The sequence below is a fragment of the Acinonyx jubatus genome, chromosome B1 (genome assembly GCF_027475565.1).
Source record: "Acinonyx jubatus isolate Ajub_Pintada_27869175 chromosome B1, VMU_Ajub_asm_v1.0, whole genome shotgun sequence".
Lineage (NCBI taxonomy): Eukaryota > Metazoa > Chordata > Mammalia > Carnivora > Felidae > Acinonyx > Acinonyx jubatus.
In genome coordinates this window covers 120,661,405-120,688,675 of record NC_069382.1, presented here as the reverse complement: position 1 = coordinate 120,688,675, position 27,271 = coordinate 120,661,405, and the positions used below count along the sequence as shown (strand labels likewise).

The window sequence follows — 27,271 nt, the reverse complement described above, 5'->3', positions numbered from 1 at the left end:
TTTTTTTTTTTTCAGTTTCCTTGAGCATCTAATTATTTCAAAATTAAAAGTTTAAAAAGCTCCTTATATCTGAGAGGCATACATGTTCTCTCTTGCATGTGAAATGACCTTGTTTCTTTCAACTCTACTTGTAGTGTGGAGGAAATTATATATACACATACACACACACACACACACAAACACACACTTATGCATGTATACACATGCATATAAAATTTTAAAGTATGATCTACAGCAATAACTGTTGGGGTTTTTAAGGTTTTGTTTGGTTTACTGGGTTTGCGCAATTAAAATGGAGGATACAGTTGCCTCTATTTTTTTCTCCCTTCAAATTTTCAAATTTGACTTTCAGGAAAAAATCAACAAAAAATTGCTAGTCCCAAAATAAGATTTAGGGAATTTATTTTATTTTATTTTATTTTATTTTATTTTATTTTATTTTATTTTATTTATTATTTTACTCTATTTTTTGTCAAGTTAGCTAGCATACAGTGTATACGGTGTGCTCCTGGCTTCAGGAGTAGATTTCGGTGATTTATCACTTACATAAAACATTCCAACAAGTGCCCTCCTCAGTGCCCATCATCCATTCTCCCCCCACACCTCCCCACTCCCTTCCACCCTTTATCTTTCCCTTCCCCCGTAGTCTTCTGTGAAGTTTCTCAACTTCCACATATGAGTGAAAACATAATGGTATCTGTCTTTCTCTGACTTATTTCACTTAGGATAATATGCTCCGGTTCCATCCACGTTGTTGCAAATGACAAGATTTCATTCTTTCTCATTGCTGAGTAGTATTCCATTATATATATAAACTATATCTTCTTTCTCCATTCATCAGTTGATGGACCTTTGGGCTCTTTCCATAATTTGGCTATTGTTGATAGCACTGCTATAAATATTGGGGGTGCACGTGCCTCTGTGTCAGCCACTCCTATATCCTTTGGATAAATTCCTAGTAGTGCTATTGCTCTGTCTTAGGGTAATTCAATCTTTAATTTTTTGAGGAACCTCCACACTTTTCCAGAGTGGCTGCACCAGTTTGCATTCCCACTAACAATGCCAGAAGGTTCCCCTTTCTTAGGGAGAGGGAATTTATACTCTCAAGTCTTAGAACAGGTAATGAACAAGTTACAATTTATTAGCTTCTGCCTTCTATGCAACCTATGGTGATAGGTTACACATTAGCATTCCTAGTCTCAGGAGAATTTCTGTGTTTGGCCACAAGCCTCTACTTCAGGTGAGATTTCTGGTAAGTATCAGCCTTTAAGTAGTTTATAATTTACCCTTGTTCTAGAAAACCAATGCAAATAATGTGAGGGGGGAAATGATTTTGCTGATAATCACTTCTGTTTCTGTCCAAGTGTGTCTCTTATATTTAAGGAAGTTGTAGTGTATTCATTGTATTGAAGCATGTATATCAATGTTAAAAAACAAGGTACTATGTAACAAATGCTAAAAGAGGTTACATAATATAGGTCTAGGAAGGAGCTCATTTGTGATTGAGCTCTTTCAATAGTATCCATGAAAAAGAAGGCATTTAATCTGCATAGGATTTCAACCTGTGGAGAGAATGTTAAAGGATTTTTTCAGGAGCACAGAAAAGCCTTTTAAAAGATAATATAATGGAGTGATGTCTCAGGAACCCAGGTTAGGGAAGAGCTTCTGTAATGGGGAGCCGTTGAAGGTATTTCAGCAAAAGAATGAAATGTTCAAATTGATACAATAGACAAAGTTAATTTGAAAGAGATGTACATTATAAGATAGGCAGCCATTCTTAAGAAGTGTGCATCTGAAAACACTTAGGGAACATTTTCAAAATACGTTTTTGTAGTCATACGCTAGAACAAGTAAATCATCAGCATCTCTGAGGCTAGAATACAGCCTATTGTATACATATTCTGCAAAAGCTCCCTAAATGATTCTGATGCACATTCCTACTTAAAAATCATTGGGCAGTGGACTAGATGAAGAATAACCACTTAAAAAGCTTTTTTTCCCCCTTTTTCAACTTGAGGAACAAATGAAAGAGAGAACAGGAAGGAAGAGAGAGAGAGAGAGAGAGAGAGAGAGAGTGTGTGTGTGTGTGTGTGTAGAATCAAAAAAGGTATCATTTAAGAGGAAGGAGTCCATGGGTCCAGAATTTGAATCAAGATAATACCAACAAGAGACATCAATAGTGAGATCCCATCTAGGTGAATATGTTTGGAGGTGTGTTGAACCTGAAGTGCTGTTGTCACATTCTGGTGAATGTGCTTTAGGATTCATGCATTTATGAGTGATCGTTGACCCATGAGAATAGAAGAAACGCTTAAAGGAAAACAGCCATATTTAGGATGTAGAAGACATGAAGGAGCTTGTGAAGAAGCACTGAAAGATTCAAGGGAAATATATTTCTTGTCATGCATTTCATAGAGTTGGTGGTAAACAGTGTCAAGTACTGCCAAGAAAAAAAAATACTGAATTTTGATGACTGGAGAAAGAGGCATTCATATTTTAAAAGACATCTTTAAGTTGAGTCTTGTTTAGAGAGAAGTCAAATTTCAAGGGCTATGGTAGGTAATGAGGAAATGAAGGGGGAATATTAACTTTCTGGAAGTTTAACGAGAAAAAAAGAGATGAGTAGTTTGAGGGAAGGGCCGCACTGTGAGAGTGATATAGAGCACTGGAGAGAGGAACATATTTGTTAGGCTAGAACCTGTGGACAAGGACAGAGTAAATCTCTTATAGGGAATAACTGGTGGAGAAAGATCATGGATGAAAAGAGGAGAAATGAAATCATGAACCCAAGTAAATCTGGTATTATAGAAAACTGTCAGAAGATAGGTGAAAGTATAAAAAAAAAAATGTTAAGGCAGTAAAGAGGGCAATCAGAATAGTGTTTCTGGCATGGCCTCCTATCTTCCCAATAAATAGAAGTCAAGTCCATCTGTCAGTAAAAGTCAGCAACAAGGCAATAGTAGGAAACTTGTGTGGGGAGAAAGTTCAGAATTGGGGCTGTGGGGCATGATATCAACTGTCATGAAGATAGAATTTTTTAAATAACTAAATAATAGTGGAGGTTTACTGTGGTTACACATCTTGATTTTTGCATCCATGTGTCAATGTGTGTTGTGCACTTAAAATGTATGTCGACTATAAGGAGTTATTTTGTACTTTGATGTCTGGACAGGAGGAAAAAAACACTGAAAATAACTTGAAATTGATACTTCAGCTTCATAGAAGCATATACTTGGATCAGAATGGGAAGAAAAGTGAGGCAAAAAGAGGAGGAAGCCATTGCAGTAGGCCAGGTGTGATGTGGTAAAAACTGACTACAACAGAAGGAATGAAATTATAATATGAATTGAGATTAGATTGTTTATTATCAGTGTGGTTTATTTTTGCAAAGTAAAACATACACTGGATTTAAACAGTGCATGAAGGGTTAAACCTGAAGGGTTTAAATAACCCTTCAGATAGTTTGTTTACATGTTGAGGAATTGTGATCTTTTCCGTGTTTATACTTGCTATCACATTCAGATGCCTCTTGTTTATTAAAGTGGCATTTAAAACTCAAAGATTCTTTAAATTTTTACCTTGATAATTGTAGGGCAAAGGACACATTACAGAGCTGCTTTGTCCCAATACTTCATTAGTTTCCAAGTACTATAAAGATGTGACTGTCTTATTAAAAAGAGATGGAATAATCATTTTCAAGCAGTTGTTACCAATTTTATAGATATGAAGGTGGAGACAGCATTTGAGAAAGTGTTGCATGTGACAGAAATATTAGATGATTTTTCTTGAGTTCAATAAGAAGTCATACATAGTTGCCAAATTAATTTTTTTTTTTTTTTTTTTTTTGTCCCCTGGATACCAGGCTCCTTCCTAGTCTCTGAGTCAAAGCCTGAATGGCCTTTGGAATTTTTCTTTCCTGAATAACAAGTCTTAGGGGGGGGAAAGTCTAATTTATAAAGTTCTTCAAAAATAAGATTTGTTTTTGCTTAAAACATTCCCCCCTTTATTACCTTAATTTCACCGTTAAAGATGAAGTCAACGTTTAGATATATTAAACATAAAATTTTCAGTCTGCTTATGAGAATCTTGTTAATACATGTTATCTTCTGCTCTTAATTGTGTTCTGTTTTAATTTTTCAATTTTTGTTCTTTGTAACCAAGCTGAAGTACTGAGAACTCTCTCTGTTCTTAATCAGTAGTCTCTGCTGCATGTTGCAGATATTTCCCTTGGCTGGGAGGGAATATAAAAGATAAATACTATTTGAAAGTGAATAATTCACATTCTTCTTGCTGGCTGGAATAAATGTTTGTATCTTTCCCAAAACCGTGCTGTTGTCAGTTCAAGTTAAATTTTAAGTTGTAACTGTATATACATGTGGGCACACATACACACATACATATACATAACCTAGCATTTCTTTTAAGTATGAAATGGTTTCATACAAAAGCCTCTCTCATATATAAAATAATTGGAATAAAATTTAGTTTTGATCTTGAGCAGTTTAGACTTATAAAGTAGAATAATAAATTATTTACATTGTAACCCAAAAGCTATTCAGAAATCATTTAAGGTAATTTTATGGAAATAATTGAGTTTAATTATTGTATAATTTTCTTATAATCTGCAGTTACTCAGTCTTTTGCTAATAAAATGATAGTATAGAAATATAAAAATAAACGGAGTAATTTCAGTGATTTCTTGGTGATTCGTGGATGCTCTATTATTTAAAGGCTTTTTGAAAAAAAGGATTATCAAACAGTTTTGGCTAATGTAAGAAATCTATTGACTGCAGAAATTAGCACAAGTATCATCAGGCGCCCCAAACCTATGTCTATCAGATGCCATGTTGTGACCTAATTTTAAACTGCATCTGTGGAACTAGTGCTTTCTTCCTGATCCTGCATTATAAATGTAAATATGTAAATGTATTTGAAATTTTCCTGCATAAAGACAAAATTTAAACCTGAATATTATACTGTGCCACAAAATTGCAAGTTTGATGCTTTTTTGATATGTGAGTATTTAATGATCATGGTTTTTTCTTCATGACTCCTTTTTGTAATTTCACTGATGTAATATTTATAGCTTTTACTTTCATATCTAGTCTTTCATACATTTTACCTGCACCTGGTTCATGAATAAGTTGCTTTTTGAGTTCCAGAAAGGATACTGATGGATTCACATTTTTCGTTTAAATGCTTAAGACATATTTGAATAAACTAACAAAGATTTAACCTGTTGAACCATCCTTTCAGTCAGTCTTTTATATGACATAGGAAAAAATTTATCACTACTAGGAAGATTAGATTTAGAAACATGCCTTTATGTCATTGAAGACATGTATTTATGTTCCTGCCTCTAGAAAGTCTCAGCATCTACACCATGGGTCATATGGTTTGAGTGTTTTTATTCCAGTAGTGATGATGAGTAAATCCCTGGAAATTCTCACTTTGTGTCTTTGTATTCTTTTGTGTATATGGATGCACCAAGTACTTTAATCAACAAATATTGATTGAGCCCACTGTGTTCAGGGCACTATGCCAGTGATGGGCATCATAGGAGAAAATAAGAGCAAGAAATTCACATCCTTGTGGGGCTTACACAGGAGGCAATAAAGAAGTAAATAGTACAAGAAGAAAATATTTACAGACTGTGGTCATTGATATCAAAGGAATAAGCAAGATGATGTAACGGAGAGAATCTGAAGGTGAAGAAAGTTGTCTCTGAGGATGTTATTTGAGCTGAGGTCTGAGAAATGAGAATAAACTATTTAAAGAGAAGGGGAAGAATATTTCTTTAGAAGTATAGCAACTGCAAAGCCCTGAGTGAGGAAAGAACTTACTGTGTTTAAAGAACAGACAAGAGATCAAGATAAAGGAGCTGCGGTGTACAGGAAGAGTATTGTACAAAAACATGGAAGAAATAAGACCTAGATCATAGAGAACCTTGTGGATTATTCTAGAGTAATAAGAATTTGTCAAAGGGGATCTGATTCGGGTTTTAAAAACCTTACTCTTGGAGGTGCATGGAAAGTGGGTTGAAAAGAATGGAAGTTGAGTAGTAAGATGGAAGCATGGAGACCCAATTGTGAGACTTGTAGTTGTCATTGTTGTTGTCGTTGTTCAGGCAAGAGGGAAGGGTGACCTGCTTTAGGATTATGGTAGTGAGGATGATGGAAGGCATCAGAAGAATTTGAGAAGTATTTGCAGTGGTGGATGGATCAGGAATGTGAGAATAAGAGAGAAATCAAGAGTAATATCTAGATTTGGAGCTTCAGCAGCTAGTCAGAGGTTAGGGCAGTTTACTGATACAGGAGAGAACAAAGATTGTTTTCTTATATTTTTCTGACTTTTGCTCTTACTGCTGCTTGTTTTTCTGGGGGCAGTAATAAGTCTGAGTTTTTTACAGAGATACGCAAGAGGAAATGATAGGTGGGCAATTTCTATATCTTTATATTCATGTACATTTTGGGGATAAACACCCAAAAAGTTTAGGTAATTTTTTGCATTTAGCATAATATTCAGATTATACTTGTATAGGTGGTGTAGATTCGGAAAAAAAAATAGAAAGCTTAAGGGAGTAAAGCTAGAATTCATCATTTTTAAAATAATGATTTTTTTAAGTACAAGAAACTTCTAGAATAAGTCATCTATTCCACCCCTTCCAAATTTTACAGGAAAGGAAACTGAGTCCTGAGAGTTCAAGTGATTTTTCAGGTTAGTGTTAAACTAAAATCCATTTCTCTGGTTCATTGTCTCTGTAAGTACTATATTTGAAGAAGTTATCACTTTCATAAATACATACTTCATTAAGTACATTTATGCTTCAATTTTTTTTAATTTTTTTAAATGTTTATTTATTTTTGAGACAGAGACAGAGCATGAATGGGGGAGGGGCAGAGAGAGAGGGAGACACAGAATCTGAAGCAGGCTCCAGTCTCTGAGCTGTCAACACAGAGCCTGATGCGGGGCTTGAACCCATGGACCGTGAGATCATGACCTGAGCTGAAGTCGGACGCTCAACCGACTGAGCCATCCAGGCGCCCCAATTTATGCTTCAACATTAATGGTTCAGCTCTTAGAATTGCAGATATAGGGGGAAAATTGCAGCTATAGGAATATGCTGTAAGAATTTTGCTAAAAGCTAATCCTAAACCAACATTTTGTTTAATCTGTTAAAAATCACAAAAATAAACTTTACCTAATTGAAAGAGATGGAGCAGAACCAAGTGAGGAGGGAAAAGCTCCTTACATTTTTCCAAATTTGAAAATGTTATGTAAAACATATATATGTGCATAAATATGCTGTATTATCATATTTGATCCTTTACTTTTGTCATTTTCTATAAATGTAGAGGAGTCTATGAAATACTTCCCCGTTTATTCACTGGGAAATAAAAGACACTGTGATTTCATTAGGATTCTTAGTAAAACTAAGGAAAGCCATATAACAATCTGAGAGTTTTATTGTTCTCAAACCAGTTAGACAAACATAGGTTTTCAGACAAATATCTGTTGCTTTGTCTTATTTCTTCTGTATACAAAGTGATAGATGATAAAAATTAAAATTATACTGTCTTTAATAATTGTCTGAAAAAATTCTTCCATTCCTGGCATGAAGAATGATAGGAATTTATACACATCTTACATATTTTTAACAAATATTTTTTCTAATGTTTATTTATTTTTGGGAGACAGAGACAGAGTATGAGCAGGGCGGGGGGCAGAGAGAGAGGGAGACACAACTGGAAGGAGGCTCCAGGCTCTGAGCTGTCAGCCTAGAGCCTGACACGGAGCTCGAACTCACAGGCTATGAGATCATGACCTGAGCTGAAGTCGGAGCCTTAACCAACCGAGCCACCCAGGCGCCCCAACAAATATTTTAAAATTAAGTTTTGATCAACTTTTACTGATTGATACACTTTTAAATTTGTCTAATTTATTGGCATTGTAAAGTGATCTTTTCTTTTTAGTAGCTCACTAACAGAAAAAATTTTTTTGGATACTGTGCTTTGATGAAATAAATTGAGGATTTATTTATTTTTAATATAAGTCTAAGTTAACATATAGTGTGATAATGATTTCAGCAATAGAATTTAGTGATTCATCACTTACGTATAACACCCAGCGTTCATCCCAACAAGTGTCATCCATATAGCCCAGTCCCCCACCCAGCACCCCCACCAGCAACCCTCAGTTTGTTCTCTGTATTTAAGTCTCTTGTGGTTTGTCTCCCTTTCTGTTTTTATATGATTTTTGCTTCCCTTCCCTTATCTTCATCTGTTTTGTACCTTAAATTCCTCATATGAGTGAAGTCATATGATATTTGTCTTTCTCCGACTGACTTAATTCCCTTAGCATAAATACAGTCTGGTTCCATCTGTGTTGTTGCAAATGGCAAGATTTCATTCTATTTGATTGCTGAGTAATATTCCATTGTATATATTCCATTGTATATGCGCGCGCACACACACACACACACATCCCACATCTTCTTTATCCATTCATCAGTCGATGGGTTTGGGGCTCTTTCCACACTTTGGCTATTGTTGATAGTGCTGCCCTAAACATTAGGGTGCATGTACCCCTGCAAAACAGCACTCTTGTATCCTTTGGATAAATACCTAGCAGTGCAATTGCTGGATAATAGGGTAGTTCTATTTTAAATTAAAAAAAAATTTTTTTATTAGTTTTCTTTAGTTTTGAGAGGCAGAGAGAGAGCATGAGTGGGGAAGGGGCAGAGAGAGAGGGGAACCCACAATCTGAAGCAGGCTCCAGGCTCTGAGTTGTCAGCACAGAGCCGATGCAGGGCCCGAACTCACGAACCGTGAGATCATGACCTGAGCTGTAGTCGGCCGCTCAACTGACTGAGCCACCCAGGTGCCCCTCTATTTTTAATTTTTTGAAGAACCTCTATACTGTTTTCCACAGTGGCTGCACTAGTTTGCATTACCACCAGGAGTGCAAAAGTGTTCCTCTTTCTCTGCATCCTTGCCAACCTCTGTTGTTTCCTGAGTTGTTAATTTTAGCCATTCTGGCAGGTGTAAGGTGGTATCTCATTGTGGTTTTGATTTGTATTTCCTTGATGATGAGTGATGTTGAGCATATTTTCATGTGTCTTTTGGCTATCTGGACGTCTTCTTTGGAAAGGTGTCTATTCATGTTTTTTCCCATTTCCTCACTGGATTATTTGTTTTTTGGGTGTTGAGTTTGATAAGTTCTTTATAGATTTTGGATACTAACCCTTTATCTGATATATCATTTACATTTGCATTCCGTCGGTTGCCTCAGTTTAGCTGATTGCTTCACTGTGCAGAAGATTTTTTATCTTGATGGGGTCCCAGTAGTTCATTTTTGTTTTTGTTTCCCTTGCCTCAGGAGACATGTCAAGTAGGAAGTTGCTGTGGCCGAAGTCAAAGATGTTGTTGCCTATTTCCTCCTCTAGAATCTTGTTAGCTTCCTATCTTACATTTAGGTCTCTCATCCATTTTGAGTTTATTTTTGTGTATGGTGTAAGAAAGTGGTCCAGGTTCATTCTTCTGCATGTCGCTGTGCAGTTTTCCCAGCACCACTTGCTGAAGAGACCGTCTTTATTCCATTGGATATTCTTTCCTGCTTTGTCAAAGATTAGTTGGCCATACATTTGTGGATCCATTTTTGGGTTCTCTATTCTCTTCCATTAATTTGTGTGTCTGGTTTTGTGCCAGTACCATATTGTCTTGATGATTACAGCTTTGTAATTTAGCTTGAACTCCAGAATTGTGTTTCCTCCAGCTTTGGTTTTCTTTTTCAGGATTGCTTTTCCTATTCGGGGTCTTTTCTGGTTCCATACAAATTTTAAGATTGTTCTAGCTCTGTGAAGAATGCTGGTGTTATTTTGATAGGGATTGCATTGAATATGTAGATTGCTTTAGGTAGTATTGACATTTTAACAATATTCTTCTAATCCATGAGCATGGAATGTTTTTCATTTCTTTCTGTCTTCTTCATTTCTTTCATAAGCTTTCTATAGTTTTCAGTGTATAGATTTTTCACCTCTTTGATTAGGTTTATTCCTAGGTATTTTATGGGTTTTGGTGTAATTGTAAATGGGATCGATTCCTTCGTTTCTCTTTCTGCTGCATCATTATTGATGTATAGGAATGCAACCGATTTCTGTGCAGCAATGTTATATCCTGCGACTTTGCTGAATTCATGGATCAGTTCTACCAGATTTTTGGTGGAATCTTTTGGTTTTCCACATAGAGTATCATGTAGTCCGTGAAGAGTGAAAGTTTGACTCCCTCCTGGCTGATTAGGATGCCTTTTATTCATGGTGAGAGTGGACATATTTGTCGTGTTCCTGATCTTAGGGGGAAGCTCTCAGTTTTTCCCCATTGAGGATGATTTTAGCTTTGGGTCTTTCGTATATGGCTTTTATGATCTTGAGATATGATTCTTCTACCACTACTTTCTTTCTTGAGGGTTTTTATCAAGAAAAAACATTTTGTCAAATGCTTTCTCTGCATCTGCTGAGAAGATAATGTGGTTCTTACTCTTTCTTTTATCAATGTGTTGTATCACATTGATTTGTGGATATTGAACCAGCCCTGCATCCAAGGAATAAATTCCAGTTGATCATGGTAGATAAGTATTATATTATTGGATCCAGTTTGCTGGTTTCTTGTTGAGAATTTTTGCATCATGTTCATCAGGGAAATTGGTCTGTAGTTCTCCTTTTTAGTGGGGTCTTTGTCTGGTTTTGGAATCAAGGTAATGCAGGCCTCGTAAAATGAGTTTGGAAGTTTTCCTTCCATCTCTATTTTTTGGAATAGCTTCCAAGGAATAGGCCTTAAATTAACTCTTCTTTAAATGTTTGATAGAGTTTCCCTGGAAATCCATCTGGCTTAGACTCTTATGTTTGGGAGATGTTTGATTACTGAGTCAATTTCTTTACTGGTTATGGGTCTGTTCAAATTTTCTGTTTCTTCCTGTTTCAGTTTTGGTAGTTTATATGTTTCTAGGAATTTGCCTATTTCTTCCAGGTGGCCCACTTTGTTGACATATAATATTCTGTTATTATCGCTTGTATTTCTGCAGTGTTAGTTGTGTCTCTTTTTTTTATGATTTTATATATTTGGCTCCTTTCCTTTTCCTTTTTGATCAAGCTGGTTAGGGGTTTATCAGTTTTGTTAATTCTTTCAAAGAACCTCCTGATGTCATTGATGAGCTCTACTGTTGTTTTGATTTGGATGCTATTGGTTTCTACTCTAATCTTTATTATTTCCCATTTCTGCTGGTTTGGGGCTTTATTTGCTGTTCTTTTCCCAGCTCTTTTAGGTGTAAGGTTAGAATGTATATTTGAGACCTTTATTCCTCCTTTATGAAGGCCTGGATTGCCATATATTTCCCTCTTACAACTGCCTTTGCTGCACACAAGAGGATTTGGGCTGTCATATTTTCATTTTCATTGGCTTCCATGTAATTTTTAATTTCCTCTTTAATTTATTGGTTAAGCCATTCATTCTTTAGTAGGACATTCTTTAATCTCCCAAGTAGTCATGACTTTCCAAATTATTTTGTGTGTGGTTGATTTTGAGTTTCATAGCGCTGTGGTCTGAAGATATGCAAGGTATATCTTCTTGATCTTTTTGTACTTGTTGAAGGCTGATTTGTGTCCCAGTATGTGATCCACTGTGGAGAATGTTCCATGTGCACTTGAGAAGAATGTGTATTCTGCTGCTTTAGGATGAAATGTTCTGAATATATGTTAAGTCTGTCCTGTCCAGTGTGTTATTCAAAGCCATTGATTCCTTGTTGATTTTCTGCTTAGATGATCTGTCCATTGCTGTAAGTGGGGTGTTGAAGTCCCCTACTATATAGTATTATTATCAGTGAGATTCTTTGTAATTAATTGATTTATATATTTGGGTGTTTTCATGTTGGGGACATAAATATTTATAATTGTTAGATCTTCTTTGTGGATAGACCCCTTGATTGTGATATAATCTCCTACTTCATCTCTAGTTACAGTCTTTATTTTAAAATCTAGTTTGTCTGATATAAGTATGGTACTCCATCTTTCTTTTGATGACCATTAGCATGATAGATGGTTTTCCATCCCCTACTTTCAGGGTGCAGATGTCTTTAGGTTTAAAATGAGTCTGTTGTAAGCAGCATATAGACAGGTCTTGTTTCTTATCAATTCTGATGCCCTATGTCTTTTGATTGGAGTGTTTAGTCCTTTGACATTTAGAGTAATTACTGAAAGATATGAAGTTAGTGTCATTGTGTTGCCTCTAGAGTTGGTGTTTCTGGTGGTGTTCCCTGGTCCTTTCTAGTCTTGCTGCTTTTGGTCTTTTTTGTTTTGTCTTTTCTCCACTCAAAGGGGTCCCCCTTAAAATTTCTTGCAGGGCTGGTTTAGTGGTCATGAACTCCTTTAGTTTTTATTTGTCTGGGAGACTCTTTCTCCTTCTATTTTGAATGACAGCCTTGCTGGATAAAGAATTCTGTCTGCATATTTTTCTGATTCAGCACATTGAGTATATCCTGCCACTCCCTTCTGGCCTGCCAAGTTTCTGTGGATGGGTCTGCTGCAAACCTGATCTGTCTTCCCACATAGATTAAGTACTTTTTTCCTTTGCTGCTTTCATCATTCTTTCCTTTTTATGTATTTTGTTAATTTGACTATGATATGCCTTGGTGATGGTTGGTTTTTGCATGGATTTTGATGTCTGCATCCTTCCTCAAATTAGGAAAGTTTTCCGCTCTCATTTGCTCACATAAAAACTTCTGCCCCTTTTTCTCTCTCTTCATCTTCTGGGACTCCTATGGTTCAGATGTTATTCCTTTTTAATAAGTTGCTGAGTTCTCTAAGTCTTGTATCATCCTCTTTTGCCTTTGTTTCTCTCTTTTTTCTGCTTCCTTATTCTCCTTAATCTTACCTTCTGTATCACTGATTCACTGCTTCATCCATCCTTGCCATCGTATCATTCATTTGAGATTGCCTCGTGGTTATAGCATTTTCAATTTCATTCTGACTAGATTTTACTTCTTTTTTCAACCCCAGCCAGTATTCTTTTTATTGTGGTTCTAAATTCTAGTTCAGACATCTTGCTTATCTCTGTGTTGTTAAACCCCTGGCTGTCATTTCTTCCTGTTCTTTCTTTGGGGTGAATTCCTTCATTTTGTCATTTTGTAGGAAGAAAATGAATTAGTAAAATAACAATTAAAATTAAAAACAAAACAAAAAATTAAATAAAGGAAGCTAGATCCTAGGTGCGTTTTGGTCTCCTTGTTGAAAGTAGCTTGATAGAATAGAGAAAGGAAAGAAAAGAAAGAAAACAAAGATAAGAAAAAATATAAGAATAAAAATTATATACTAAAAAAGAATAAAAATGAAATAATTTTTTAATTAAAAATAAATTTAAAAAAATTTTTAGATTCAAAGAAAAATATATTTTTCTCTTTCCGCATCCAAGAAAAAGAAAACGACTACAAAAACAATTTAAATAAAAACAGAAGCAAAAAAAAAAAAATGAATGAACCAGCAAACACAATGAAACCTGAGTAAAGTTATATCCAGTTTCTCCTAGAACTGAAACTATGAAGGTTCTATTTTCTGTTCACTAAGCAGGTGGAGAGACCTGTGCTGGTTTTATAGGGGATGTGCTTGGAGGGCACAGTAGGGCAGGATTTGGTGTATGGCTCCATTCTCCACTAGGTGGTGCTTCTTAGCTTACTGGCGTGGATCATTGAGGCACCAATGCATGAGAGAGGTTGAAGTGGCTTCACCCAGCTCCCTAGTCTGATACAGGAACTTTGCATTCTCACCTACCTGCAATCAAGCACCTCTCCTTTGTCTCAGGCCTCTGTCCACTCCTACCTGTACCTTGTCCATGTCCCAAGTTTTCTGCCTGCCAGGCAGCACCTCCCTCCAGAGTTTTATCTCAGAAGGAATGTGTTTCAAAACCACACACTTCAGAAACCCCTGTGGCTTGGACCCATGCCAACTCTCTGGGAGCTGGTCTCACTGAGCAATGGCCAGGTGCCAGCTTGCCCCAGAAAATGTTCATGTGATCACGCAGTGCAGAGGTTCAGAGATTGTAGCAAATCACAACACACAGCTGGCACCAGGTTTCACCACACTCTGGCATCTTTGTCCCAATACCAGCAAATGTGGCTGTTCTCCAGGGTCCAAAGGGACCTTTACCTGTGGGGAGACCAGATGGTCTCTACCAAATGCTCTCCAAGCAGGAGAACCACTTCTCCCCATGTTGCACAAGGACCCCTGAGACCCGATGCCCTGCTTCCTTACCAGAGCACCACCAGATACAGAGCACTGATACTTCAGACTCTGTGCTGCACTGTTTATAGAATCCTGTTGGTAGTGAAACCCTCTCCTTCCTTTCCATCAGTGGTTTTAGGGAACAGATTTCTTGTTCATTCCCCTGCAAGTGTTTTTATTCTTTCTCTCTTTCTCTCTAGGTACTTTCAGGGGAGTGTTTTTCCTGCGCTCTCCTGATGCTCTTCATTCTCCCCCTTTCTCTGTCCTCTCTCTGCAAAAACAACTCCTTCTGTCCCCCAGTTTACCTTTCCGCACTGCATAGCTGCTGAGTTCTGTGGCTCAAGTTATGCAGAGTGTTTGTTAATCCTGAGATCATTTTCACAAGTGTGCAAAATGGTTTCCTGATGATCTTGGTGCGTTTCAGGGATGAGACCAGCTGAGGGTCTCCATGCTGCTCCGCCATCTTTTTTCCTCCAACCTAAATTGAGGTTTTAAGCTGCAAAAACATAGTAATGTGTCAAATAAACAGCAAGAAAAGTTCTTCAGTGACCTGAAAAACCTTCTTAAAATAAGCAGTGATAGGAAGATGAAAGAACAGAAACTGGTTGTTTCAACTGGACAGCTTGTCACCTGCGTGAATACCAGGTGATTGTTGTTGTTTTTTCCTTTGTTCCACATAATATAGGCCAGTTCATAACTATTGAATATATGTCATTTGTATCACCTAAACTTTACTAAATCATGTCAGTATATATAGTGCTTTATGATAAAGAAATGATGGAAATGAAGAAATGCCAAGTCATTTTTTACAGAATGGTATATATTTCAGGAAGCCATAACTGAATGAAAATCATAGGCAATTTTTTAAATAATAATTTAATGTTAAAATTGATTGACTTAGAACAAAGCCTCCAGGTGAAAATATTTAATGATTTCTGAGTGTAGGATCAATGCTATTATTCTTGCACAAAGACCTGGTTGCCTTTTTCCTCTTCACATTTCTGAGTTGTTATGACATAATTTCTGTCATTTCTAGAATTTTTTTCTTAGCTACCCTTATTTCTTTTAACCCTGATTTTTCCCTCATTTTTTGATTTGGATGAATATTATAAAGTTAATTAGGAAAGTTGTACATTAAAAGCAATCTTGTAGAATGGGGCTGATGCTTTTCTGTGGTGGCCAAAAGTGATTTTGGAGGAGAAACCCTGTCCTTACATAGTTATGAAGCAGCTAAAGTTTGACCTCAATTTGATGTGTATTTAAAGCACCTCTTAAATGCTCAAGAATACTTACTTTTTTTTTAAGATTTTCAATTTTTATAGTATTTGAACCTTTTTTTCTTGTTGTTTATTTATTTTGAGAGAGTGAGAGTACACACACGTACAAGCAGGGGGAGGAGCAGAGAGAGAGAAAGAGAGAGAGAGAGAGAGAGAGAGAGAGAGAGAGAATCCCAAGCAGGATCTGCACTGTGAGCACAGAGCCCAACACGAGGCTCGATCCCATAAACCATAAGACCTGAGCTGAAATCAAGAGTGAGCCACCCCATGTGCCCCAGTATGTTGAATACTTAAGTAAAATTTTTCAGTGGTGTTTCACATTCTTCTTTTAAATATAATAGCATTCAATAATGATACACTCATAAATACCCACCATATGATTCAACTATTCCATTCCTAATTATTTACCCAAGTATTTGTATATCAGTATTCGATGCAGTTGTATTCACAATATCCTCAAACTAGAAACAACCCAAATATCTATCAATATAGGTAAATGGATTAAAAAAATAGTCATGTATCCATATGGTGGAATATTCTTTAGCAGTAAAGAGTAAACCACATACATACCTGACACCATGGATGAACCTCCAAATCATTAAGCTGAGCTAAAAGAGTGTCAGACATAAAAGAATACATACTGTATGAACATACATATATTTATATCTAATGCACGTATATATATATATATATATACACACATATATGCATATACATACACACACAATGCAAAATAATCTATAGTGACAGAAAACATTCATTGTCTGGAGCCAGAGGTAGAGGGAGAGATGGTTTGCAAAGAGACATGAGGAATCTTTTGATTGTGATGAAATACTTGCTATGTTGATTGTGTTGGTGGTGTCCAGGGTAAACAGAACCATCAAAACTCATCAGGTATACATTTTATATCTATTTAGTTTATTTTACATAAGTTTCCTTCAACAGAATTAATCAGGGAATCAGAATCTAAACAAAAAAGTCCACATTTTTTTTTATACATATAATAAATGCCACTGGTCTTAAAAGACATTCTGGAAAACATGACCATAGGTCTTTCTCTGATCCTTCCATGTAAACTAATTTCCTTATTTGTCCTTCCATTATATTCTGAAAACTTTATTGTGTTTACTGCTTAAATATTTTCCTTCATACTTTTCTCTCCTTAACTGTGAATTAGTTATTTTTGTATTCCTAAAACCTAGCTCAAGTTTATGAAGAATAATAGGTACCCACCCCCAAAAGTTTGATAAATAAAGGCAGGAAAATGAATGCTAATTTGGTCACAGGTTTTGAAATCCCTTGACCAAAATGATTATGCAATATATGTCATTAATCAGTATTTTAAGAAACTGTTACTCCTATTCAATAGTGGCTAACTTAGATTACAGGTGAGCTAGAGAAGACACTTTAACTTTACTGTATAAATCTACTCATTATGAATTCATAATTTATAGATCTTAGGTGAATATACTTATGTTTGTCATAAATATAGACAGTTAATTTCTGTGAAATTTTATATAAACCACCTTTCTCCTTTTTTTCTCCATCGGTTCCTCCAGAAGATGTGTATATTCTCTGTGCTTCTATAACACCCTGTAAAAAACTTTATTGAAGCGTTTATTGTTTTTCTATTCTTATCTTCCTCATGGGAATAGAAACTCCATGAAAGCAACATCTTATATTTCTGTTTGTGCCTGACACAAAGGCTAAGTTAACGTTTGATAAGCACCTATTCTATAATGAAATGTGCCAATCAGTTAATAGTTTTTTATTTTGTAAATATTGAAGGTCTGTTCAGGATTGTATGTCTTCTTAACATTGTATTATGTCCCACTTTATCCCTGGTGATACTGCTTGTTCTGTGTCTACTATTCTGACCGTATCGACACAGATTTCCTTTGATTAGTGTTTGCATAATATATCTTTCACCGTTCCTTCATTTTTAATTTGAATGCCCTTATAAAGTGGGTTGTTTATAGATAATACAGTTGGTCTTGCTTTTTTATCCAGCCTATCTCTACTTTTTAAGTAGCAGATTTAGAACATATGTATTTAAAGTGACTTTCTGTGGTTCGCTTTACTTGACATTTTGCTAGTTGTTTTCTGGTTTTTTGAACTTTTCTTTATTCCTGTTTCCATCTTTTTCTGATTTCTTTTGGAAAAATTGGGTAATCTTTATTCTTCCTGTGTAGTCCCATTATTGGCTTATTGCTTACACCTTTTAAATTTTTTAGTGGTTCCCCTTGGTTTGCAATATAGATCTTTAATTTATCACAGTTTACCTTAAAATATATTACATCATATATAGTTTAGTAACCTTACATCTGTGTACTTCTAATTCTTCCCATTCTTTGTGCTATTATTGTCATATATTTTGTTTTTACATAGGTTAGAAACCCCACAATATATTGTTCTTTTTACTCTAGGCAGTTAATTATCTTTAAAAATAGGAAAATTTAATATTTAGTTTCATTTTTGTCATTTTCAGTCTTCTTCATTTCCTTGGGTAGATCCAAAATTTTGTTTAGTATTGTACACCTTTTGCCTAAAAAACTTTTGTGAGTATTTTTATGCATAAGAGATTTGCTGTCAGTGAGTTCTCTCCACTTTTATTTGTTTGAAAAGTTTGTTACTTCACCTTAACTATTGAAAGATATTTTCAATGGCTATGGAATTCTGGGTTGCAGGTTTTATAAAAAACATTTTGAAATACCATTTCAGTATTTTATAGATGTTATTCCTTTGTCTCCTAACTTGAATAGTTTAGATGAGAAGTCTATTGTTTTTCTTATTTTTTCTATTCCAAAATTAATTTTTTTCTCCCCCCCCCCCCCCACCCAACTGCCTTCAAAGATTCTCTCTCTCTGTCTCTCTCTCTTTTTTTATCAGCTTGGCTCTTTGATATGTATTTTTATTGTGTGCTTTTTTGGGGGTTCCCTAAGCCTCATAGATTTGTGGCAAGGTATATTTCATTATTTTTGAAAAATTCTCAGCCATTAACTCTTTAAATATTTTTTCTACCCTATTCTTTATCTCTTCTTCTGGGATTCTAATTATAGTATGTGTTAGACTGCTTGCTATTTTCTTTCAGCTCTTAGGTGCTCTGGGTTTTTTCACTGTTTTTGTCTCCTCATATTTTAGTTTTTATAATTTCTCTTGATCTACAATTACTGAGTCTTTGGTTTTGTTGAGTCTACTGTTAAGCCTCTTGAAATAATTCTTCATCTTTAATATTGTGTGTTTCTTTTCTAGCATCTTCATTTAACTGGTCATAGTTTTCATTTCTCTGCAGAATTCCACATGTGTTCATGGATATTATTTACCTTTTCCACTAGTTAATCATAGTTATTTTAAAGCCTGTCAGGTATTTCTAACATGTAGGTCACAATGAGTCTCATTCTTATTCTTTTTAATATAATTTTTTTTTTTTACATTTAATTATTTTTTGAGAGACAGAGAGAGACAGAGCACAAGTTGGGGAGGGACAGAGAGAGAAGGAGACACAGAATCCGAAGCAGGCTCCAGGCTCCGAGCTCCGAGCTGTCAGCACAGAGCCCCACATGGGGCTCTAACTCACAAATCGTGAGATCGTGACTTGAGCCAAAGTTGGATGTTTAACCAACTGAGCCACCCAGGCGCCCCACAATGAGTCTCATTCTGATGATTGGTTTATCGTTTAATAGTGGATTATTTCTTTTCTCTCTTTTTTAATACATCTCTTAATTTTTTATTGAGTGCTGGGCATTATGTATAGAAAAACAGCAGAGACTGAAATGAGCAGTATTTAATCCCCTGGAAAAAGCACACTTCCTTTTTTATTTCAGGCAGTCAGTATAGGGTGGAGGTCCAGCCAATCTAGTCAGAAGTTGGCTGGGTTCACATTTTACTGTTGCTAACTTTACTTCAGTGCAGGAGTCTTCAAACTCTCTTAGTAGTGGGCTCCTCTTACCTTGTGCTTAGAGGAGAGGTGCTTACTGTTCTTGCTTTCTCTTCAGCCTTTATTCATCTGTGCATACCTAAAGGTGGTATGTGTGTACCACATGTGGTATGCATGTGCCACAAAGGGATTCCCTGCATATTCCTATTCCTCTTCCAACAGTAGACTATGGTTGACAAGCACAAGGCAGAACCTCTATCACTATTACTACTAGTGCCCAGAGTAAAACCCATTTCTAAACATTTGGATGCTAAGTGGGAAAAAAAAATTCAAGGACAGTCAATTAAGTAATGAGGAAATAATAATTTTCCATAGGTTGTGCCCATATCACAGTTTACTACATGTACACTATTGATTAATTAAAATTGTATATTAATTATACATTATTGTTAGTGATCTGAAAACCATAATTTCTGTGAGCTGTATAAAATCTGAATATATAGTAAAGGCTTACTTAAATCTTAAATGTCAAATCCTTTTTTTCTGTTTTTTAGTATGAAGCTTGAATATTATACATTGTTTATGTGGAGGAGTATAAATAGTTTCCTAGGAATGCTATTACGAAGTACCACAAACTGGGTGGCTTAAGAGAACAAAAATTTATTGTTTTATAGTTGCGGAGGCTAGAAGTCCAAAATCAGAGTGTCGGAGGGTTGTGTTCCCTCCGAAATCTGTAGGTGAAAAGGACTTTTTTGCCCCTCCTGATTTCTGGTGTCCTCCAGAGTTCCTTGGCTTGTGGGAGTAAACTCCAGTCTCTTCCTGTCTTTACATGGTTGTCTTCTCCCTTTGTGCTTTTATAATTTCACATTGGCATTCTCCTCTCTGCATCTGTCTCCTTTCAAGAGGATACCAGACATATTGCATTAAGGATCCACCCTACTCTAGTATGACCTCATCTTCTCTACTCACATCTGCAGTGACCATGATTCCAAATAAAGTCAGATTCTGAGGTACTGGGTGTTAGGACTTGAACATATATCTTGGGAGAACATAGTTTGACCCCATATAAGCAGGCATAAAGTCTGTATCTCAAAAGCATACTTCTATATCAATAACATTATCTCAAGCAAGTAAAGATATCAAACTACTGAATTTGAAAGACAAGCTAAGAATACATTCATGAGTAGATCTGTGTCATGGATTTATTGTAACTTTTTAGGAAGGATTTTGATAGCTGATTCCTTTTCAATTCAAGTAAATTTCCAAATAGCAACTGACATTTTAAAAATCACATTTAATGAAAATATTTATAAACTCTGTCCCATTTGCTGTTTATTTGGAGCACTGTTTACATAGAACTCTGGTGACATTAGGCAATTCAATCCTTTCCTTAACTCAGTAATGGGATAGTTTGGGGATTTTCAGTAATATTGTTCACTTAGCTTTCTAAAACATCTGAATTGCCTTACACATGTGGTTGGCATTCCCTGAGAAGTAATGGACTCTTTGAAGTTTAAAATCTAGTCTCTAGCTACAGTTTGGGCTCGACTAAACAGACTCAGTAGTATTTGTGTGCCTACATTTAAGACTCTAATTTATGTTGCCTGTTGTTTTGAATCCCTGCGCAGAATATATTTACATGTGTTCAGGTTCTATCATAATAAAATATTTGTTCTTAGAGGTTAAAAAGTAGCTTAGCAATGGAGTTTGAAGAAAAGCAGTGATGGACTTCATTAAAATAAATTTTATCGTGGCACCTTTGTAATGATTGCTTTTTGCAAACTAACACTAGTAAGGACTTCAGTTATAATTGTTTGACTTAAAGCATCTACTCTGAATCACATCTGTGTTCACTAAGAAAGAGCACTTGAAAAATTATTATTTTTAGACAGTATAATTTTTCAGAACTCAGCAGGAAAAAAACCAGGTCTCAGCTTTCCAGCTTAGCTTGTAAAAAGAATGTGATTTATTTACCATACGTCTTTTATAGTTTCTAGTAATAGTTACTTGGGGAAAACAAAAATAAGTACCTGATAGAATGATTAATGATTGGAAAGTTAAAAGAACAAGATTTGAAGGTTTTTAATGCGTTAAAAACCAAAACTAAACACAGCATATACTAAGTACTTCCTGTGTGCACGACACAGGCAGAGTAGAAATAGAGGTTGAAATAGAAATGAATAAGAGTGTCAGAGCTAAATAGAAGCTCAGAGTCTTCTGTTCCTTCATCCCCTCTTCCAGAGCAGGAAACACATCAACAGAGGTTAAGAGGCTTTCTTATAGTCAAATTTAACAAAGCTTATAATCTGGAAACCTTATTATGGCTACTTTATAAGTCATTATTACGTCAGCGATAATACAGTTTTTCTAATATTAAAAACTGATATCTTGCCGAATTGAACTTCTTAAGTTAACATTTCAACTTTTAGGTAACAAAGAAATTCTGACTCCCTCTCCCAACAATCAGGACTAGTCCTAGGTTTTCATTATGAAATGTTCTTTGCATTCAGCTCCTCAGAGACCCTAGCTTATGACACGTGTACAACTTTGTTTACTTGAAGAGTAAAAGTTTTACCTCCTATTATAATTTACTTTCTTAAATTACAATAGGAGAGTCTAAAAGTGTTGGGGAAAGAATGCACATACTCCTACAGCTAATAGTGGAGAGGGTGAAAAAGTGAGGAAAGATGGTGTTAGATGTTTTCTAACATCTGTTGTGCTGTTCCTGTTGTGGAGCGGCAGGTGTGGTTTCTGTTAAGAATGCAGGCGTTGAGAAAGGGAGGGGCTTTAGAAAGTTGTGACTGGGTGGGTCATCGTGGGTGATGTGACAGGGACATGTGAGGAAATATCGCAGCATAGTTTGAGATCTTGTCCATGCTTATGAGGCTTACAATTTTTGAAGTTTAAGAAAAGATTATATAACTTGTCCATTCTTTGCAATGTTTCTAAATATTGTTATTAAAAGCACATTCTCTAGGAGTGTTAGAAATTTTTCACTCTCAAAATGGATCTCATTGAATGGATTAGTGGCTATGAGTTTTGACATGGCTGTGAAAATTGTGTTATTGTACTTTGCCTCTTTAATCTTTAACCAATTATATGTGAAATAGAGTTTGTCTATCAGCTGCTCTCTGTTTAGTGTGCATTTTGGATGTCTGTTGTAGTGTATAAATTAGTCTTAATATTTGTTAAGTTCATGGATAGTCTAAAAAGGTTTTTGGCAGGAAAGATACCAAGAACTTTTCAAAAGTGTGTCTCCAAACATAGATTCTCAATTGATAGTAGACAGTGCTATTGTCTTAATGAAATGAATGGCAGAAGTATTTCAGTGTGCCTTTTTTGTGTGTTAAATGAGGAAACATTGAATTAGAATTCAGATTTCCCAAGTTGTAGTTCAGAATACTGATGTTTAATCATAATCTCTTTAAGCAAAATCCAAGTAGAAAAAAGGGAAAAAGAAAAACGGTTTGTAATTTATCTTTTTAATTCACTTATCAGAGTATTATCTCCGAAGTACATTTACAATATAAGTCATTTGTATTTATCAGCTCAGTGCCTTAGCTTCTGTTTTTGCCATTAGTAACCTTAAAAAGCCTTTATAGCTTTATGCTCTATGCCATTTTAAGCTACACCAAACACTCTAGCACTTACAGCAGTGCGTGTGCAGCCTGTGAACAGCCAGCATCATTAATTAACACTTGCAGAGTATTATGTGCAGGATGCTTTTATAGAAAACAGAAAAAGGGAGACAGTGCCCAAATCCATGGCACTTTAGAATGTTAAAGGTAAACTTTTTATTTGCTAAGAGTTCTTTGAAAGGATAAGAGATAATTTATTTAACAGTATCTCTATACACATATACTTTCTCATGTTCCTCAGTATGAATTTCTAACAAAATTTAGATGACACCTTATTAGTGTGATCAGCCACTGTTTGTTTCTCTCGTGTCATCTTCTGAGCTGTACATGATAGTTGTCACCACAATAACCATTCCTGATGTCACAAAGAATTATGACTTCTGTAGGAAGTAAGTTTGAGCAGATGAATGCATAAGGAAGCAAGATCCTATTGTTACACAAATAATTAGAGGGTGGGAGGAAACTAATTTTAATTATGTAGGTAAGCATAATTTTTAAAATAGATTTTAAATTTGTATTTCATACTGAGAATTTCTGAGAAGAAATGAAAAAGGTGATGTTTAAATCACAAAAGTGGAAGGAGCATGGAAATCATAGACTTTTAAATTGTAAAAATAAATTAATACTGTAAAAAATTTATTTCAGATAATATTTGCTATTGCAGAGTCTAGTTTTTTGTTTTTTGTTTTTTTTTTTATAGCCAGCAACATGCCACCTCCCCAATTTTTTTTCTCTTTAGTCTTTTCAGAGAGTTGAGTCTTTTCTTTTGGAAATCTGGTGATGATAGAAATGATAACTATGTATTTGCTGATGTTATTATAAGGCTTTTCTATAAAGCATGAATATAAAAAAGTTCCAGAATTATGCCTGTCTCATCATATTTTACATGAAAGGCACTTTCTACTAGCTACTTGGCTGCCTTTCCATTTTTTCTTTCAAGTTGTAACATCTATGTATCTCTGCATTTATCTGTTTCCCTCATTTCCTCCCTAACTTGAACTGTTGTGGGGTTTTATTTTTTCATGTACATGCTGTATACACTTCATACTAAGTTGTCTTATTGAATGTATAGAAAAGTGGACTGTCAACAAGACCTGCTTTTGTATATTCTGGAATAGGTTCAGCCTCACCTATCAGATTGCCTAATCTTTAAAAGTCAAGCAACCCCACAACCCCAAATCAAACAATTCCCAAGTAGTAGTAGAGTGATGAAGCCATAGGAACTCACACGCTGCTGGGAGGAGTGAACACTGGCCTTGGAAATTACGTTTCCATTATGTTGTCATTATGGAGAACCTGGAAGATGTGCAAATTGTGTGAACCAACAGTACCATCTGTGAATTATTAATGATAGCCCAAACCTAGGAACAACCCAAGTAACAGTCATCAAAAGAAGAGGCAAATAATTGCAAATAACAGAACATGAGTTTCACAAACCTAATGTTGAGTGTAAGAAGACAGGCACAAAAGGATAAATGAGGGGCGCCTGGGGTGGCTCAGTCTAAGCATCCGACTTCGTCTCAGGTAATGATCTCGCGGTTCATGAGTTCAAGCCCTGCATCAGGCTCCGTGCTGATAGCTCGGGCCTGCAGCTTGCTTCGGATTCTGTCTCCCTCTCTCTCTATCCCTTCCCCATTCACGCTGTCTCTCTCTCAAAAATAAATAAACATTAAAAAAAAAAAAATACAACATGATTCCATTCAAATAAAGTTCAAAAAACAACCAGAGCTAAACTATTCTATAACCATATTGTGCTGCTTAAAACAAAAGCAATTATATTATTTTCATTTTCATTCTCTTTCTTTCTGACACATGTACCCATACACCACACATACACACATTCACTCATTCACGTTCATCCTCAAGGTGAATGATAATTACCAAAACGTAGGCAAAGGCCCCACTTACTCAGTAAATACCGAGTGTCTACTATGTACTGAGTATTGTTGTCCACAGGGAGAGAAATATACAAGTGTAGAATACACTCTAGCACATCACAATGATTGTATTCAGTGGTTGTGTTTAGGTTCTTTCCTCAGCCTTAGGGTATAACTTGTACCTGATGATGGAATACCAACTTGGTAACTTTTTTTGGTAACATTTTTTTTTTCTCATTTGTGAAACATAATAACCATGACATATAAGTTTTATTGTTTCCTGCTTTTGGCTACTGAAAAGTAATGGAAGTGCAGTATCTCTTTAGATTCATAGCTCTCCTCTTACCTAGTGTGAAGAAAGATCATACTTGTGCTGGAAACTACTTCCTGTGACAAGTCATAATTAAAGAATGTAGCAGGGCCCCTAAAGAGTTGGTGGGCTGCACTTTCATTAGTGGTTGGATACCTTATAACTATCGAAAATTAAGATAAATTCTATTTCTAGAAGTAACATTGCAGGATGCGTCACAAGTTAGAAGATACTTACTATGAGAAGAGTTAAAAGTCAGCCTACATTCTGGGGATATGAAAGTTTAGGATAAGGTACCTTTGTAAATTATTTTTAAGTGAACAATGATAACTCATTTTAATACTGTAACATAAAGGTATAGAGCTACCTTTATTGTAGGAGAATAATTTATATGGATTTGTGCAATGAGAGATGATCTAATATGTATTTAAATGATTTGTAAGATATCTTTAAAGACATACTCTTTCACTGGTTTTGGTGAAGTAATAGAATTCAGCATTTTACATTCCTCAGATTCATCCCTAGCTAACTTACCAAAATAGGGGGTGGTGAGGGGGAGGGAGGGAGAGAGGGAGGAATGAAGGAAGGAAAGAAAGAAGGAAGGAACTGTATAAATGTTGCTGTAGTGATGGTTAATATTTTTTTTAGCTTAGATTTCTATTAGTATATCTGCTTTGCTTTTTTTTCTCAAATTTGGTATAATGTAATTTCTACTATAGAGATTGAGTTTACATTCTGTAACCAACTCCTGATAATACATGACTGAAGATCTTTGTTGTAAATAATCCAAACCGGGCAGGAAGGGAGGAAGGAAACTGAAGAAGGAAGCAAAGGACAGGAGGAAAAACACTGTGTCTCTGAAACACAAATAGGTGGTTTGCTTTCTAATTGTAGTTACGTTCTTATTTACTGCATTATTAAATTTGATGAACAAATTTGTTGAATAAATTTGTATTAAAGTTTGTTACAGTATTGAATATTTTGAATATTGAATAGCTAACTTTTGAAAGCCAGCTTAGCTTTTAAAATTCACAGCAAATAGGCTCTACAAAGAATCTTCTACAAAGATTCTTAGTTTTCTAGAACATGAAATTAAGGCTTACTTTAGCAATTCTCTAAGATTTCTAAGTCCTAAGCATATGTGATTTATATTTTGAAAGCACGTACTCACTGAGCAGTTTCAATCAAAAACTATTAAAGCTTTGCATTTTAGGCATGGGCTATACTGTATATTCATAATATTGAAGGTCTAACCATTTAGATTTGTAATCATACTGTTCAGTTTTCTCAGACATCATCCCCATACAAATTGCCCAGCAATTGAGATAATTTACATTTATGTTATTGGATAGTAAAACCTTGGATATTAGATTTCTAAATGAGATATTACCATTGTTCTCGGCTGGTTTATGACTAGTTACCCTGATAACTAAGAATTTTCTGTGGTCTTATTAGCTGATTAGCATAGTTTCCTGTTCTGCACGTATATAACAATATAGTAAAGCTAAGTGGACATGGCACAAAACTAAGTGAACAAAAATTTTTTTTTCATTTGAGTTATGGATTTCCTGAAAATTTTTCAAAATTATGAAACTAGAATTTATGAGGCCCTGCTTTGTAAGGTGTGTGTGTGTGTGTTTATCATAAAAAATGATATATATTGTTTCATTGTCTAATATGATTCAGCAGCGATTATAAAGATATGACCTTAGTTTTAGTTCTCCTATTAGAAAAAAAAAATCTTTCACTTACTAACTTCATAACTGTAACTCCTCTGTGAGCCATTTCTTTTACTGATCCTTTATATTAGGCTTCTGTAGCTGTACTCTCCCGTACGGTGGCCACCAGCCAGGTTTGGCTATTAAACAATTGTGAAATGTGGCTTGTCTAAATTAACATGTAACTGTAAGTGTAAAGTGTACTCAGATTTCAGAGATTTGTTGCATAAAAATGTAAAACATTTCACTAATAATTTGTATATTGATAGCATGTTGAGATGCTGTTTTATTGGATTCTATTGAAATAG

The 27,271-nt window shown here is 35.4% G+C and overlaps 1 protein-coding gene across 5 annotated transcripts in view; it reads left to right on the top strand.

Annotated features, from left to right (window-relative positions):
• Positions 1–27,271, top strand: part of RAP1GDS1 (Rap1 GTPase-GDP dissociation stimulator 1) — a 169,276-nt gene that overhangs the window by 80,938 nt on the left and 61,067 nt on the right. The gene's annotated exons all lie outside the window — the stretch shown is intronic.